Source organism: Aphis gossypii, chromosome 2 (assembly GCF_020184175.1).
Source record: "Aphis gossypii isolate Hap1 chromosome 2, ASM2018417v2, whole genome shotgun sequence".
NCBI classification, from domain to species: Eukaryota; Metazoa; Arthropoda; class Insecta; order Hemiptera; family Aphididae; genus Aphis; species Aphis gossypii.
This window is the reverse complement of record NC_065531.1, coordinates 80,603,487-80,616,513: the sequence shown is the minus strand read 5'-3', so window position 1 is coordinate 80,616,513 and position 13,027 is coordinate 80,603,487. Positions and strand designations below refer to the sequence as shown.

Sequence of the window (13,027 nt, the reverse complement as noted above, 5' to 3'; positions counted from 1 at the left end):
ATTAACTTAAAAGAATAAACGGATTGACTTAACAAATTACAATATTTTATTACGTGTTTCTGTGTGCAGTATAGGTAAGTGTGTACATCACTTTAAGATTAGGAATTTAGCATAGAGAACTTGATTTATACAGTATTAACAGTATTATTTTCCTATATAGGCGCATACTTCGTGTTTTTTATGGTCTAATAGCCAAAATTTTTTCTCATCATTCCAATCTACAGAATGTAATGTTGCACTGTAGTGTTATAATGCGTACACTGCCGTACAGCTTTGACAACAGTATGAACGAAATTGTTACATAACCAGTCATGTACGTTATAAATAATAATATAATATGCACGAAAACGTGAATGTTATTGTTCGGTAGTTTTCCGCCAGCCCGTGTGCAGTTATACAGTCGAACCGTTTGACTTTATGATGTAATATTAAAATACATATTTCGGGTAAAAATCTAAAATCCAATATCAAAACGTACACGATGGTCGAAATGTGTACCTAGTGTGTGTGTGTGTGTGTGTGAAACTGTACAATCGAAAACGCTAGTAGGAAGCAGGAAGCTATAATGACGCATATACTTATTTGATATTTCGTTTCGATTTGTTAGAGGAGATGGGGGTACAATACGGATAAAAGTTAGTTCGAGTAGAGCTATATTAGTATATATACAAAACGTGAAGACTTGATGAGACTACCTATAGTCAGACGTTGTTTGCATTGTGTGTGTGTGTGTCAGGTACTGCGGCTATACTGTTACTCGCGTATTTCACGTGGACGGAATATCTAATGCAATGTGTAATATAAAACACGATTACGACGAAGTCAATGAATAATATATACATATATAATACCATCACGGGCTATATCGTATTTATATATATGTATACACTATACATACGTACACACAATAATATCAATAATATTCACAATCACAATAGACATTATTCACGGTGGAAAACACTGTAACATAATAAAATGACTTTTCCAAAAACTCTCGCCGTGATTTTCTTCGCAAACATCAGAAATATATACTCCAGAATTTACTATATTTGTACAATATTATTGTACGCCATATATTATTATATTTATTCGAGCCTATATAGTAAAATGGTAGTTTATATAGTGTTTATACACATCAAACTACAAACAAACGCACATTTTAATAATAACGACAGTTTATTTTTTTTTAATAAAATATAAAGTTTTGTCATTTTTGGAGAACGACAAATATAGTGTAGGGTAGACCGGAAATTGTACATTAAATATACATCACAAAATCAATATAACATTTATTTTATTTATATAATATGGTACCTATTGAATGTATCCCTTTATTTGGTAAATTTACTCAAAACGATGTATAATCATTTAGTCAGCGTATTAATATATGTACAATATTAATATAATACGGTTGTAGATATTAAAACGAAATGTATTCATAGGATCATAACATTTTGATCTCACGACAAAACTCCAACCAATGCACAGTGAAACAATAAAAAAATTAAATGAAAACATGTACTTTGAACATATTACATGTACAATTTATTCATTGACTGCAAGTTCTGCAATATAAAAAATTAGATCTTTTACTCTGACTAAAAATACAAAAATAAAATCACAGTTTATAATTATTTACTAATTAATATACAGTTGTTAAGTAACTTTTGATAAATAATTATTTAATGACGAAAATAATTACCCTGTTAATTTTATATAAATATTTTATGTTGTTCTTATAATCTATATTTCATTTATTGTAATAATTCTGTTACTTAATGATATATTTTATGTAAACAATAATATTCTACATTTTAGGCCATCGGTCGTTTTTGAAAATATTTAACATCAAAAACATTTTTAGCAGGTAGTCGCTTAAGTGCTTTTCTTTAATAATTAATGTGGGTAGTTTAAAATAAACGCCTTTAGGGAATATAATATACAACACTTGAGCTATGAGTATAATGTGTATAGTGTGCTTTATTATATTATATAGATAATAAATAGGTTCTAAAATTAATGAACTCAATTTTTTTTGCCTTTAAACTATTCTCATGTGAAATGTAGGTATGTTGGTATGCTATATAGTATACAAGTATATGATGAACTATAAATATTTCCAGTAACATATATATTATGCTGCTATAATAACTAGTGTATGTGGTATCCATGATAAGGCATAAATATTATGCCATAATATAAACCCAAATTTCAGGAAAATATAGTGATATAATGTGAGCATTACATTTGCAAAATTTCAAACGTTAAATAAAATATATTATATATATTATATATATATGTGTGTGTGTGTGTCGCATTCACTTGATGAAATATTTTAAAATTATGGATATATTTTTACGAAATAAATACCTACTAAAATTTAATGTTTAATTATTATGTGTAATATTTTCATTAAACGACCTTCCACCTTATGAAATATAAAATATTTGGTCTTTATTATTATTATAGATATTAATTAGAAAAATTTGAAATATGTTAATATGTTTTTTAATTATTTAGGTGGTATGAACTATTTAAAAATAATAGAACATAAGTAAGGTACCTCTACGTATTATATTATATTTTTTTAATTTAACTATCTATTATTCTAAAAATAAGTTTAATTATGAAAACGACTATTGCGTTTAATTTTACCTATATAATTGTCTGATTCACTTGTCTATACGTCACTATACTTGTTTTACTTGATTATACTATACTTGTTGTAACCATTATATTTTACATAATACTGAATCGGTGTATTCCAGAATAGATATAGGTAAATTGTATTAAAGGTTTAAGTATAGAAATACATTTAAAAACATTACAATGGAAATTACCAATAATATACCTTAATCGTATAAATAATAATAATAAAATTACTAAATGATTGAAATATTAACATATCCCAAATTGTTTAAAATAACATCTTTAATAAAGACCAAATATTTTATTTCACCGAGTGGATGGCTATTTGATGTGAAATTATGTGATATAAAATTTTAGCATCTATTTCGTGAAAATAATATAACCGTCATTTTCGAATATTTCGTCGAGTGGAAAAAATGGTTACCGTTTCATAAAACGTATATTTTTTTTTTTTCGTGAAATGCACAATTTCATCGAGTTATTGAAGCATATGTTTAACGTCTGAAATTCCGGATGTAAAGCTCATATTATACCGTTTTCTGAAGTTTAGGTATATTATGCCCTATATATAATCGATATCACGACTCATATTCCAGAAGTGAGCACAATTACGTACAACCCATTCTCTTTTGTCGCTGTTTATAAATTTGTATTTTGTTATATTAATTTATTGAACGACGACGTGCAACTGTCAACGTTCAAACACTATAGTGAGTTAATATCGATAATTTGAAACAAAATTTAAAATAATATACCGTAAAAATAAAATAAAATATTTAACGCGTGCGACGTATACTTTTTTTTCTCTAAAACAAAAAGTAACCCCTGCAACTCGTTCGTGGCATCAAAAAAAATACATTATAATATACCGTTTCAATCGGAAAAGCTCGGCGAGTCTGATCTATATTTTATAGTAATATAAATCAAGGCGGCGCGTACTATATTCACCTGGCAACCATTACACCGTGGTCGCGGCCAGAACCGTGATATACGTATATTATACTCGGCGGCACAATCGTATTTCTTTTTATATCGCAATTCAATATAATAATAATAATAATAATGTACGGCTCCCGTAGTGCCGTTACGTATATGACGTAATAATATAATGTAACGTTTGATGACCGATTTATATAGCTCCGCGGGGATGCGAATAATCACGGCGATTCTGTCTCCGGAGACACGGTAAGTACCTATAAATAGTATACCTATATGATAAATATAACGTTTTACGGCGAATGCCTAATAAATAATACGAGTAGAATCTGTTTTCCACCCCTATCACGGCCAGTACTCACCCCCCACTCAAAAAGGATTCGTCGTCGACCCACACGCGAGTCATGGCCTATAACACCACACGAATATATTGAGTTATTATATTATATATGTATGTGTGTGTGACTGCGCCTATAATCGACGTAGACTTCTGCTGGATTTCGAATGGATTTGATTACAAAATCGTCGTATAAGAGAGTAAAATAATCGTAAACGCTCTTGCCGCAGTCGTCTGCGTCATATAACTGCCAAGGTTACAATACACTCGTTATACTATGTACATCGGCCGATTATAAAAGCGAAAATCGATTATTACCTATATACCGTAAAGACTATAAGATAATTATAAATTTCTTTAATAATAACCATAAAAAATTCGTTAAAAACTCGATAAATCCGTCGAACGTATAGCACAAGCGTAAAAAAAAACGGAAAATCGCAAACTTTGGAAGGTCTAAATGGCGCGTTAGGTTAGAAAAAAAAATAAAATAATTGATAATGATTAAAAATAATCATTTCTGCAAATAAATTTTTGTTTTGCGTCCCGACATCGTTCACGCGTGGCAAATTAAGTGAATTTGTTCCGTATATATATATACGTTATGCGATTCCGTACGGTCGCCGTATATAATATATACGAAAAAATAAAAGTATACCTATACCGCACAATAACATAATAATATTATATTTTAGGTGCGTTCGGTGATGATGGCGGAGAGGGATGTTCGGGGGAGTAAAGCGACGATACCGCGTCGGATGACCGCTCAACGAGAAAGTCATTATATATTATGTTATTATTATATTATTCTGTCTTCGCGAGCACCGAAAACTTATAATTGGACTCCCGGCTAATTGGCGGCAGTGCGCAATTTCTTCCCTCCGAGCGCGGTTATCCCATTTACAATACGTTGACGACGACAAGAGGATATTATTATAAAGGTAAGGTAGGTATGGTATAACGAACTACGAATAACTGCTGCGCAATTCACGCCTCGCGGTCAATAATAATAATGACGTGTGCAAAAAACCACGTAGGTAGTAACGAGCGGAAATAAGCTGAAAATCCCCATCGCTCCCCCTTCAAATATTTTAGAAGCACTCTCGAATCGTTATAGAATTTTCATTTTTCTACCTACTGTTATTTGTTTGTTTTCGTGAAAAAAATAAAAATTTATTTCGATGTGCCTACGTGCAATTTCAACAACAAACCGTAATACGAATAAATAAAGACAATAAGGTTTTCGCGTTCATAGAAAGATAAGGAAAGAAGTATTTTACCGCCTATCGGAAATGGCGTTACAAACTAGCGAGGTATTTTTTCGGATTCCGAACGATAAACGTATTGTGTTAATTACAACGTCGAGTTTTTTTTTTAACGATTTTTGTAATAAAAAACTTCTCCGTTCATCACGACTCTGAGAGGGGTTTTCGTAAACAAATTCGATCTAGATTATTGCACTTCGGACGGTCAAACTTCTCGGCATACTTTTTAAAACAGTCGGGAAAACAAAAAAGTATTATCATTAAAATAATCGTTCAGCAGCCAAATATTATCGTCTACTCGACGGTTTTTTTTTTTATTGATCATATACATTTTCTAATCACCGTATAGTAGTTTATGCTATACCGCCCTATGGGGAGTATTGGAACTATAAATAATCTATTGTCAGGCACCTCAGCCGTACATCTAAATGTACGTCACGATATTATAGATTACATATTATTATTGTTAATTTATTATCGTATATAGTATAATTGCGAGACATCTTAACTGCCCCCGCTCGGACGTTTTACCGAGTGTACAAGGGTGTACGACGAGATATCATTCGAATAATGTGACGTTACTCTGCAATGACGAGTGCGCTCGGCACGGCGTTTCGTATAAAAATGAACGGTTTGGGGTCGTCACGACGAAGGCGAGGCTTGTGGAGGCGACAAAGCGTACGACGCAAATCCTGCGCACGATTCCTGCGCGTATATAATATATTGCGTGCGTATTACACACGGTTTTTGTATATATACTCGACACTCGTATATATATATCATAACGTTATGTACACAATATATAAGTATACAAAACCGTACGATACGTATATAATATGGGTGCACATAGGCTGGCGTGTAAAACGTAATATAATATATATATTATATTTGTGCGTGAGTGTACACGTATGATCGTACACACACTCGATCGGGCGGGCGGTTCATGCGCTATGACCTTCGACGGGCGCTCGAGACAGGATCAATAAACTACACGCGCGAAGCTGCCGGACTTCCTTGGCGGCGCTCTCCGCGCTCGTATCCTCGTCGTCACCCGCCGCCCACTGCCGCCCTCCAAGTTCGACGACTCTGTACGTATACAAATATATGCACACACGAAGTGCGTGTGTGTGTGAGCGAAAGAGACAGAATGGTAAATATTACATTAAGCTCACTCGCAGCGTAATTGTGGGCAGGGGGGGAGCAGGGTTACGCTGCAAAGAGAAAAGAAACACGGTACAGCTGCTTTTGAACGCGCTTAAAAAGCGTTCTCTTTAATATTAATTTCTTCAAAAAGTGTATACAGTACCCTAATTAGTAATTATAGATCAAAGTCAAACACCAAAGTTGAATACTCTTGAATCAAAATATTAATTTCCTCCGTCAAAAATAATTGTACTTGGTTTTCAAAATGTATTGTCGTTTTAGTTTTATTTTATATTTTTCACTTTGTCGAAAACGTTACTTGGTTACATATTTTCTTTTAACGCATCGATGTAGTACATAATATATATTTGTTAATTTCTAATATACAATAATAATAATAATTATATACGTCCTAAAGAAAATGTAAGTAATATTTTTTTTTAATTCAAAAATATACTTTTTAAATTTATTATTCGTAATTAAATATTTAGTTGTATAATTATAACGCTATTTAAATTTCGTAGTTAATGGACGATAAAACTTTGATTGAAAAATCGCCAATTAAAATAAGATGGTTAGCGTTCTTTTTTCTACCATGGATTGTGACAACATAATAATATTTAAATTTTTAATTAACAAAAATTAACTAAGTATATACATCACAGTACTCTTTGCGATCTTAAGCCACTTGAAAACTAGTCGAGAGGCAATAATAAAAGGTACAGCATTGAATAAAATCGTTTTATATTTAATATTTGTAAAGCATATGATTTTAAGAAATGAGTACTGCGTAGATCAGAGATTCACAATACAATAATATTTCTAACCTATTTTTGCTTTTTTAAATGACAACATATTATTTTAATTTGAAATAAAAATGTTCTTTTGAAATTTCTGTAGTTAATATTCTCTACTAGTTGGAGAAAAATAAGTATAATAATAATAACTATAATTATGGCATAGATCATAATATAGATGTATAAAAGATATAGAATTTTTGTGATGCGCGAACTAGACTAAAATATAAGAATTTGATATTTTTAAGCTCTGAGCAATTACATCGTATGAAAATAAATGCAAAGTGAGTTTTTATCACACAGTTCGTATTTCGAAAGATATCACAGTATTTTAAATTTATTTTATTTTTCCATGACGTTTCTCGTCATCCCTTTGTTGAAAATTTTGAACACAGAACTCCTAATGTGTTTTTTAAACAAGTTACGAAAATATCCTACGTAATATTATATAGTGGCAATTTTCACAAACCGCATAGATTAATTTCACAATTGCATTTTATCGTTAATTAAGCTAAACTACTACGTCTTCACTGCCGCGTTCACCAATAAATTAGTGGTGGATCCAAGAGGGGCGTGTACCTGTTTTGCCTATACAACACGCCGTGCAATGAATTATAGCCTATAGGTACCTACGCATTTGGTAATAATAACGTTTGTAGTAAACCCAAAATCCAGTATAGCTATTTTATGAATTTCAATGCACAATATCTAAATTATACAGTTGGTATAATTTATGATAAATTCAATGTAGATATAAATATTAAATATGGTGTAGGTGTAAAACACAAATATCGGAAAACCTAAATCAATAGTTGTTTTCACCTATTCACATAATTGAGCAATACGACAATAAAGAGGAATGAAATTAGAATATAAAATATCACACAACCATATGCCATTGACAAAAAAATTGATATAAATACGAATAGAGCACATAGCATTTTCAGAAGAAAATATTCAGCGTAAGTCGAAGGTCTGGTGAGCTTACGACTGTACGATAAGTAATTCAATTTTTTCGATTATAAAAATCGAATAAAATACAAAATAAAATATTCAACGTTATCATAAAGGAAATAAAAGTAAACGAGTAAAATTGTTTAACTTATTTCTTACCTGTCTTCTCCCAACACGTCACAAGATTGCAACGAACGCGCTACGTCGTTTAAATAAGTTTAACAAAATCGGACACAAATCTGCTTGTAACAGGTGGTGGAAACTCTTGTCTGGGTATCTAACGTAAGTCGCATAACTCTCGCACACACATACCTAATTACCTAATTCGTGGACGACCGGATAACATACACACTGTTCTGTAGTTGTATTTTTAAATTGCGGTTCGGTGACGTATACACAACTTTTGTACAGTGTCGGTAAGAGGGATTTGTGGTATAAATTCAATCCTAATATTTTAAAAACGTATACAAATGTATTATTAACGATTGGTTATTACGATATTTTTATTCTTAATCATGACATGTATCTACGAGTGTCACATGTTTGAGGATAGCAGAGGCGCAGACATTTTAGACAGGCAAATTAGAGCTAATTTTGATTCGAAATTTGCCTCATGTAACATCGTATTAACAATTAAGACTTACTTAATATTTATATTTATTTAATTTAGGTATTAACATCACTAATTATAAATCTTAAGAGCAAAAAATAATACAAATGCGAAGTTTATTTCAACAAGCGTGCTTTCTAATTTCTTTATAATTATAATAAAAATAATTTTTTATGACGTTTTTTACATTGTTGTTTTTTCGGTTTTGTTTTTTACCAATTACCGTTTAATTATAATGTCTCAACAAATAATATAAAATGAAAATAATTAATAAACGTTACAGATCCTATTTTTTTTTTCATTTTTGAATAGATAGTTATATTAATTTTATCTACGAAAATATAGTTTTATAAAAAAAAATATGGAATTCTTGTTCAGCTTGTTGTTTTATACTAACTTATTAGTATAATAAATTATTCACATCATTGAAATCAGTATGATAATAATATTATTTGTCGCATTCAATGGTTTTAATAACATTTTCACTTAATATTCCATAAAAGATATTTTTATAGGTACTTAACTATACGTATATTATTATATTATAGGTAGTTAAATTTTTTTAACTACTTTAATATTTACTTACCCATTATTGTGTTGATAAACAATCCACTTATACAATATTGAATTATTAAAAAATTTTACAAGACGCAAAAATAACACAGTTTAACTTCATAAGCCTATGGCCGTAATATCACATTGAACTATACAATATAACGAAAGCAAAAATGGTAATGAAAAATAAAATCTGTGACTGTGTAAAATATCCTTTAATGTAGATATAGGTACCTAAAAAATTTTTATCACAGATCTGCCATCTGCAAGACGTACAATGTAATCAATATTACATTTTTACCAAGAATTTATCAGCTATCAACTACCTATGGGCTTAATGTTTATCAACATTGTTTAGTAAATTATATACATACATGCATACATATTATAAGCAACCAATTTAATAAATAAATTAATAAACAATTAATGATTAATTAACGACCGATTTTTGATTCTGAGAAAACTAAAATGGTGACCGTTAACAGTTTCTTATAACTATTTGCAGCCAAATACTGTACAATTAAAAAAAGAATATACACCTTCTTCTCACACATTGTTTGTGGTTTTTTTCAAACAATTAGGGCCGTTCTTACAATAACTAAATAATAATAATAATAATAATCTAACCTTATGTTCGGTTTGTGCTTGATAACGCTAACCGGAAGAATTTATCATGAGTTAACCGATAGAATTCTGCTGGTTAGTCTTAACCGACACTTATAACCGGACATTGTAAGAACGGCCCTAAGCAGTATACATGTTTCATATTTTCGTATTTGTATTTGTTGACACAGTTTCAGAAATACATTTATGCAATATACCGATTATCGGAAATAATACATTCATGTTGGAGGGAAGTGATCGTGTATCGCATGACGTTTACGGGCCAGCTCCAATTGCGCAATACGTGTCCGGTGTGCGTTTGTTTCCGGGTCCCGGGGCTGATTGAATTGGTGGTATGCGAAGGTGGCTTTTGCTCCGACGGCAAGGTTGGCCAAACAGCAAATAGTTATGGCCAACGGCAAGTCATGCTTGTTCGCGATCAGCACCGCGGACCTTTGTCGAGCTGCTTGGTACTTTTGCGCAGGAATCAACGTGAACAGGCGAATAGTCGTTGTCCGTTGAACAGCAAATGCGATACGTCACACAAACGCATCTCGAGTTCGACCAGACGTCATACTGAACCCCGACCGGGTTGATTTGTTCGCCTGCATTTTGGTTGCAAGGTGATTTGGTAGTAACCTATTTCAACCGTGTTCCGGATAGCAAAAAAAATCAGTATAAATCTGTTCCCGTTGAAATGTCGACAATAAATTGTTCCGCATGAAGACTTTACGACTCCGAGAAAATATGCAAACACAAAACTTCGTGTAAGAATAAACGTCCCAAGGCGAGGCAATCATTGTGACCTCGACGAAGCTCAAAGAAACGAAACACTAAAACGAGTAACGACATAATATATTAACAGGACATAACCGATGTGGTGTTGGCGACACTGAGAGTGTCCTGCATATTGTGCGGTAACGTCATAAAGTTTGTGCCGCCATGGATTAGAATTTAGAGTACTCTATGGCCATTGGCCCTATGGGTAACCACGGTCGTCCAACCGTATCTCTTTTCTATGCGTCCAACATACACACTTTCACGACACGAAAAACTTGCGCTAATCAGTAAGACGTTAATCATATTTTGTTTAACCAATAAATGTTATGTTACATAAAATAATGAAAAGCTTAAAGACAAGAATGTACAAATTATGAACTTTTGTTTTTTTTTTTAAGTATATTATGTGAACAGTCCGTTTCAAAACGCTGCGAACAGCCGTCCTTATATGTACACAAATATAATTCATTTGTTACTATGGTAATCAAATAATACAAAAAATCGAAAGTTCATTTCCTACAAAACCCAAAAAAGAAAATAAGGAATTCAAAATATATGTTTTTCAAATTAAAATCAAACTTTTGGTACTGGGTGAATTTTTCTTTCGATTTTTGGGATTTTCATGTAAACATTATTTTTATCGAAAAATTGAGTGACAAGTAACTGCGTGTAAGTACGACACTGATTTAAAAGAATCTTAGCCCGCAGTCTATCTTTAATTACATAAAGCGTTCGGGGAACTCACGCCGCACACTAATGATCAATTACAACACGCACAGAAGTTACACTTAATTTACGAAGGATATCGAATTATATTGCCTAAATATGACCCCTTAAAAATGGTTCGCTTTCAACAGCCTCAAGGTTAAATTTGATTAAATGTCAAATAATTATTGAATGATTTAAATAATTTTGATCTAGCTAGAGTAACTATTTTAATTAGTCAGTGTTTTAAAATCATTTCAAAATCAAAAAACAAGGTATACCCAATACAATTTAAGTTATAAATGGAAATAATTATATACATTTTAAGCACAGCTTTAATTATAATATTATTAATTCATTACCCTTTTCCGTATTCTTTAAGCTTCCTCGTGGTTCACAGTGATTGCCTTGCCTGCACTTGGGTCGTTTATTCTTACACGAAGTTTTGTGTTTGCGTATTTTCTTGGAGTCATGAGGTCTTCTTTCGGAACAATTTATCATCGACGTTTCAACAGGAACAGATTTATATTACGCCGGAGCACGGTTGAAACGAGTAAATCACCACGCGAAGTCAAACGGACGAAGAGTTCTATGCTGCCAATGGGATTCAGACGGCCATTACCGTACAATTGCAAGACCTGTTCGCGAAACACACCACGACATTTATTTAATGTACGATAGTAACAAAATTATAATTGTATGACGATAGGTACAATAACATCGCAAAATTTGAGAATTTGAAAATTTTATTTTCGACGTTACCCTTTTTCAGTTTCCGAAACCTCTCAACCCGGTCGGGGTTCAGTATGATATCGGTAAACGTCCGGTCGAACTCGAGATTATGCGTCTGTGCGATGTATCGCATTTGCTGTTCACCAACTCTTCGTCTGTTCACGTTGATTCCTGCGCGAAAGTCTCGAGCCGCCCGACAAAGGTCCGCGGTGCTGATCGCAAACAAACACGACTTGTCGTTGGTCATCACTATTTCGCCACCACCAACCCTGCCGTAGGAACAAAAGCCACTTTCGCTTACCACCAATTCAACCAGCAACGGGTACCGGAAACAAACGCACACCGGATATGTATTATGCATCCGGATCTAGTCCGTCAAAGTCACGTGGTACACGATCACCTCCAACATGAATATAATATTATTCGCGGTAACCGGGCAACCGGCATATCGAAGATTGTATAAATTAACATTATGATTGTCGAGTTAAAATTGAAAAACTAATCGCTGTTCTAAATTTTGTTAAAATAAAATTGTTCAATATTAACTATAAATATTTTTTCATAACAATCTTTACGCTTGACAATGCGCTCACTGCAGCGTTTTATTCGTTGTTGTCTCGACGACCCAGAATAATAATATGTATTTGCATGCTGCCTTTGTATAAATATATTTATTAATTGTGGTGAATCTATAAAAATTCCAATGCTGCACATACGTAATTTCCATCTATGGAGTATGGATTGAATTAACAAAATATTTATTTTTAAATAAAACTCGGTGTTTAGTGAATTTATTCAATTTTTATGACGATATACTTACTTTCAAAATAATGACAAATAATATTTTAAAAATTAAAAGAATATAGTTGATTAAGTATATATATTAAGTACCAACAATATTACGCGTTCGTAAATAATAACTGTATAATAATAAATCGTTGTCGGATAACTCTAGACCGAA

The 13,027-nt window shown here is 32.0% G+C and overlaps 1 long non-coding RNA gene across 1 annotated transcript; it reads right to left on the bottom strand.

Moving 5' to 3' along the window:
- Positions 1 to 9,564: 9,564 nt before the first annotated feature.
- LOC126549973 (uncharacterized) lies at positions 9,565 to 13,021 on the bottom strand. Its single transcript, XR_007603947.1, has 3 exons — positions 12,887 to 13,021; positions 12,097 to 12,793; positions 9,565 to 11,972 (listed from the first exon to the last, which is right to left on the bottom strand). It is a non-coding gene; the product is annotated as an uncharacterized LOC126549973 (long non-coding RNA).
- Positions 13,022 to 13,027: the final 6 nt, after the last annotated feature.